This window comes from Chrysochloris asiatica, unplaced genomic scaffold (assembly GCF_000296735.1).
Source record: "Chrysochloris asiatica unplaced genomic scaffold, ChrAsi1.0 scaffold00009, whole genome shotgun sequence".
NCBI classification, from domain to species: domain Eukaryota; kingdom Metazoa; phylum Chordata; class Mammalia; order Afrosoricida; family Chrysochloridae; genus Chrysochloris; species Chrysochloris asiatica.
In genome coordinates this window covers 17,347,870-17,353,631 of record NW_006408527.1, presented here as the reverse complement: position 1 = coordinate 17,353,631, position 5,762 = coordinate 17,347,870, and the positions used below count along the sequence as shown (strand labels likewise).

The 5,762-nt window shown below is 41.8% G+C and overlaps 1 protein-coding gene across 1 annotated transcript in view; it reads right to left on the bottom strand.

The window, feature by feature from the left end:
- The window catches only part of RBBP5 (retinoblastoma binding protein 5), a 51,783-nt gene extending 46,661 nt beyond the window's left edge, over positions 1 to 5,122 (bottom strand). Inside the window, exon 1 of the mRNA XM_006834088.1 lies at positions 5,004 to 5,122. The gene's annotated coding sequence lies outside the window, so the exon portion shown is untranslated. The remainder of the gene's footprint in view (positions 1 to 5,003) is intronic.
- Positions 5,123 to 5,762: the final 640 nt, after the last annotated feature.

The window sequence follows — 5,762 nt, the reverse complement described above, 5'->3', positions numbered from 1 at the left end:
TATGGGGGAAGGATTGCATGAGGGGATTGTAAAATGAGAAGATATACGATAGAATGAATGCAAAACTAATGTTCTCCCATGTAAACTATCACATAATTCACAATAAAACATAAAAAAAAACCCAAAAAAACCCTATATAGGGTCACTATGAGTCAGAACCTACTCAATGGCACTTAGCAACAACTTCTAGGCAAGAAGTCCTAGTGGCACAATAGGTAAGCACCAGCTGCTAACCAAAAGGTCAGTAGTTTAAACCCACCAGCTACTCCACACAGGAGAATGATGCGACAGTTGTTTTCCATGATGATTACTTACAGCCTTGGAAACTAGTTTTATTCCGCCCTTCCTACGGGGTGGGTCACTGTGAGTCAGAATTGACTCAACAGCAGTAGGTTTGGGTTTTGGTTTCTAGTAGGTGAAGACACTGTCAGTGTTTCTTTTAGAGAAATATGAGTTGCCAATGTCTCAATAACTAACCCCGCCCACTGCCTCTATTTCATTTTTCTGGATCCCTTCTTGCCTCCCTCAATCAATCCTTCTTAAAATTGCCAGAGTCAATTTCTAAGCCAAATCTCATCATGTTACTCACTTGCTTAGACACCGTCCTTCTAAACAACATACTAAGTTCCTAAGTTCGAAACTACCAGCTGTCCTGCGGGAGAGATAGAGATGAGGCTTTCTGCTCCCGTAAAGATTTACAGCCTTGGAAACCCTGTAAAGGGTCGCTATGGGTCGGAACCGACTCCATGGCACATAACAACAACAAGTATAATTCTATTAAGCAATTTCAATTTCATCCCAACCAGTATTTCTGATGGTTATCATTGGCTAAGTACACCTAGTACAAAACCATGCACCCTAAGTACCAGATGCAGACTAATGCCCATTCCTGAACATGACACACACATCCAAGCCACATATATCCATGCCACAAAGCTTTTCCTCATGTGTTCTCACCACTGAAAATCACCTTGCCCCTCTGGAAAGTCCTATTCCATCTTTAACGTCTTGATTAATGGTACTTCCTCTGTAAAGTTACTCCACCTTCTACTGTCAGACCCACCACCACCAGCACAAAATCAATTCTCTGGATTTCCATAATATACTCATTAGAGTATATATAAGAAATGCAAGTAAAAATTGCAACGAGACACCACCTTACACAGGCAGTAATAACACTGATTTAAAAAAAACAAAACCCAGAAAGTTACAAATGCTGGCGAGGTTGTGTGATGATTGGAAATCTCATGAACTGATGTAGGAATGTAAGAATAGCATAACCACTACTGAAAAAGGTTTGGCACTTCCTCAAAAAGTTGGAAATACCATTCAGTCCAGCAATTCCACTCATAAGGACCTATTCTAGAGCAAAGTGAGCTGTGACAGGAATACACATATGAACACCCATGTTCATCCTGACATTACTCAAAATAGCAAAAAGATGTCCACCTACAGCTTTAAGTGCTCACCAATTTAGGCCCACCAACACGAATGGATAAACTGATATATACAAACAATGAAATACAATGCAATATTAAGGAGCAACACAATGGAATACAATGAAATGTTAAAGAGTAACAATGAATCTATGAAAAATCTCACACCATGGACCTAATTTGGAAGGCATTAGGCTGAGTGAAATAAATCAATCACAAAAGGACATGTATTGTAGGAGACCACTACCATAAAAAGTCAAGAAAAGGTTTATATACAGAAGAAACACTCTTTGATGGTTACTGGGATGGACAGGCATGGGAAGGAATATCACTAACTAGATGGTGGTGGTGTGTTGTGGAGTCAGTTCTGAGTCATAGGAACCCGGTAATGGATTTCCAAGGCTATATATCTTTAAGGGAGCAGAAAGTCTCACCTTTCGCCTGTGGAGCAGCTGGTAGATCAAACTTCTGACCTTATGGTTAGCAGCCCAACTTGTAACTCACTACACTACCAGAGTTCCTTAACTAGATAGTAGACATATGCTTTAACTTTGCTGAATGTAAAGACAATACACAATATGGGGAGGGGGGAAGGGGGGAGTCAGCAGAACATAATCATGGCAAAGGAGGAAACTGAAAGGTATGCAAGAGTAAAAGGCAACAATGATAAATACTATTTACACATATAACCTGCAACAGCAGTGCTAAATAATAATGTAAAAGTAGATACATAGGTAGTTAGGGGTGGCAGGGTAAATGGGAGTTCACCCATCTACATATATGGGGTTGGCGATGGATATGCCTACATACAATTTTGTACATGCTGCAAATACACCTATACCCATGTAAAAGAGTGCACAGGCAACAGTCATGAAAATCTCTTAGCCATAACTAAACACCTCCCGGGACTGAGATACTGGGCTTGAGGGCTAGAGAAGAGTCTCAGAGGGCAGTTAGGTCAACTGTCATATCAAAGTCCATACAGACAATGCTCTACACATCCTACTTTGGTGAGTACCAACAGGGGTCTTAACAACTAAAGGATCACAAGAACCAAAGTCTTTACTAATCTGAGACCAGAAGTGCTAGATGGTGTCTGCCTATTGCTACTGACCGCTCTGACAATAAAAGGTAGTGAAATGAATGGGAGAAAGAAGTAGAACAAAATTCAAATTCTTAAGAAAAAAAAACCAACCAGGTTTACTGGTCTGATAGAGAGTGGGGGCCCTTAAGACACCCTTCTTAGAACTAAAGCCACTTTCAGAAATCACCTTTCAGACACATGAACAGCCTATACAGCGTACAAAAACACCTGGAAAAAACATGCTCTAAAACAACCAACTATATGACACCAAAAGGGCAGCATCTGCCTAAAAGCAGTGTAAAGAAGGCAGAAAGGGGTAGGAAAATTGGACAAACAGAACAGGGAGCCCCAAGTGGAAATGGGGAGAGTTGGTAACATATTGTGGGGACTGCAACCAATCTGTATAAACTGCTAAACTGGAAACTAATTTGCTCTGTAAACTTTCACCTAAACCAAAATAAAATTAAAGTACAAGAAAAAGCCTTTCCCATGACCTAGCTATCTCTTTCAAGGTACTACACCATGAAAGAGATCATCTTTCCTTCATCTTTAACTTTAAAAACATCAACCCTATACTTCCACTTCCTCTCCACATCTTCCTAAACCCATTATAGTCTGCTCTGTTCAAGTTACTGAGAACCCCTAAGCTGCCTAAGGACTACCCAGAGGAGCACTTTTCCAGCTCCCAAGGAGCCATGGTGGTACCATGGGCTAAGCACTGGGCTGCCAACCACAAGGTCAGCATTTCAAACCCACCAGCCACTCCTTGAGAGGAAAGATGAGATTTTCTGCTCCCATAAAGATTTACAGTCTCAGCAACCCTATATAGTTCTATTCTGTCATATGTAGGGTCACTCTGAGTAGAAATGAACTCCATGGCAGTGGGATTTTGGTTTCCCTGTCAGCCTCAACTGCTCTACAATTGGTTTCTATCACTTTGGTTTCTGTAGCTTCCACACCAACCTGCATTTTCCTCTACCTCTACATGAATAAATACAGGAAAGACTTCAAATGATGCCGCACTTATATTAAGTACTATGACTGTTTAGCTAATTTATTATTATTACTACTATTATATTTGATCATTTATTCCTCCTCAAAATCCACCAGCCACTCCTTGGAAACCCTAAATGGGGTTGCTATGAGTTGGAACTTTAACAACTCCCCACATAGCCAAGATTCTGGCCTTGGCAATCTTCCCTTCTTCCCTACTCACCTTTCCCCTTGGCGCTGTTTGTTATCTACTTAGAGGTTTTAGTAATCCCACCAGTAAAATGATTATGAATCTCTTTCATAAATCCAAATCTTGTCTCCAGAACCACAGATCCACAATTCTAAGTTCTGGACATTCAATATCCAAATCTAACTGTTAACTACAGGACTTAAATACTAACAGTACTATTATTAGCGCTGTAGGATAAGCACTGGACCACAGGGTCCATGGTTCAAACTCACCAGCCTCTCCTTGGAAACTCTACACAGGGTCTCTATGAGTCCAAACAGACTTGGCTTGACAGCACTTAACAGTACATCATTAGCTATTTACATAGTCACCTTAAACTCTCTGCTTAAAGGAAGGCAAAGACCTTTTACTTTGTAAAAGTTGGACAGTAGGCACAGAATCTGAATCTTTTCTTTTTTAAAAGAAAAGCTTGATCATTTACAACAGCAAATTGTTTAGAGGTTCCTGAACACTTTCTCAAACATTATTAAGCTACTGTGATAAAAAACGCAGCTACAGTTTTTAAACAAGTTGGGTATGAGACAAGAGGAAAATAACCAGATAATGACAAAAGGCAGCTAAATGCCTCAACAGTTCACATCTGTTTTACACATCGTCCCTGGTATTTGTTGTTGTGAAGTGCCGTGCAGTCGGTTCCAACCCATAGCGATCCTGTATAGAGTTTCCGAGGAGCGGCTGGTGAGCTTGAACCAAACAAACTTACCAGTTCAGCGCATTAACCCGCAGCGCCCCACAAGGACTTCTTAAATACGAAGTTAAGGTAACTGGATTCCTACTGCCACTTGCGTGGTACCTTCGAGCCCCTAGCCTCATCGGCTCACTGAGACATTTCCACTTGAAGAGTTCTAATTCCTTTTCTTAGATATTCACGTTTCTACAAAAAGATTTAGTCTGTGCAGGCACCCAACTCCCTGGCAAGTCTTCTCACTTTCTCGGATTCCTTCTCCAACAACTCCAGTCCTATGTCCTCCGAGCTACTTTAGCACCTGCGATACTTGCAATCACAACTTAGCCACACACTGTCTATCTCTATCGTTTCACAATTAATCTGAAAGTGGGGTCGAGAAAAGCAATGCACACTGCTTGGGCAGGAGCTGGGCTTCCTCCTGCTGCTGCTGCGTGCCTAAAAAACCATTGCAAAACTATTTATCTAAGGTTGCAGCCTAAGCCTCCTCCCTCCCGGGTTTATTCCTTTCCAGGACCAAAGGCTTCTCTAAGATGAAGCCATAGTCTTCCTCACCCAGCAACTCGAGGTTCATCCCTGCGGACTCTGGCCGCCTGCTCTCCGCTCCGGCAGCAACGCCTTCTCCCCCGCCCGCTTCCAAGGCCTGCGTCTAAGTGAGTATACTGCGAATTGACCGGCGCAAGCTCCGGAGACTTTCTGGCTTAGAAGGCCCGCGGCTTCCGCTTTCTTTTCCCCGCCTTCTTTATTCGTTTCTGGTGGGCTGTCCACAAATATGCCTAACCAAAACCAAGAATAAATGAATTCAAAGACATTTGATTCTGATCAGCTTTAAGCGGCAAAACTCGTATCACTACTTTTAGTACTTTAAAAAAAGTGCAAATATTTTAAACTATTTTCCTCAGGACGATGTAAATTAACTAGAACTTTCAGGCATATAGTGAGACTACTAATCCTCACTACATTGTGTGTTCAGCGGCAATGGACCGACGATCGGAATCAAATTCAGCATAAAAGGTTCCGGGCAAGTCTGGCTGTCATAGGAAAGAGGGAAAGGCCTTCTCCTGCTGCTCTGGTGTGTAACGCTGTTGACGTTATCTAGGCGCTTACTCACCTGGTATGTAGACTAATTCCCGTACTTCTATTTTCAGTCTCGTGAAAATCATTTAACATTTGTATGTATATGCCTTGGATCCTACAGAAACTCATCCTGTACTTTATGCAGGGCTTTTATCTTCAGGACTATACCACGGACCCAGTGTTAAGACACCATGAAAATAAAATGGAATAGGTGGTGGGCTGAGTTCCAGGACTTCA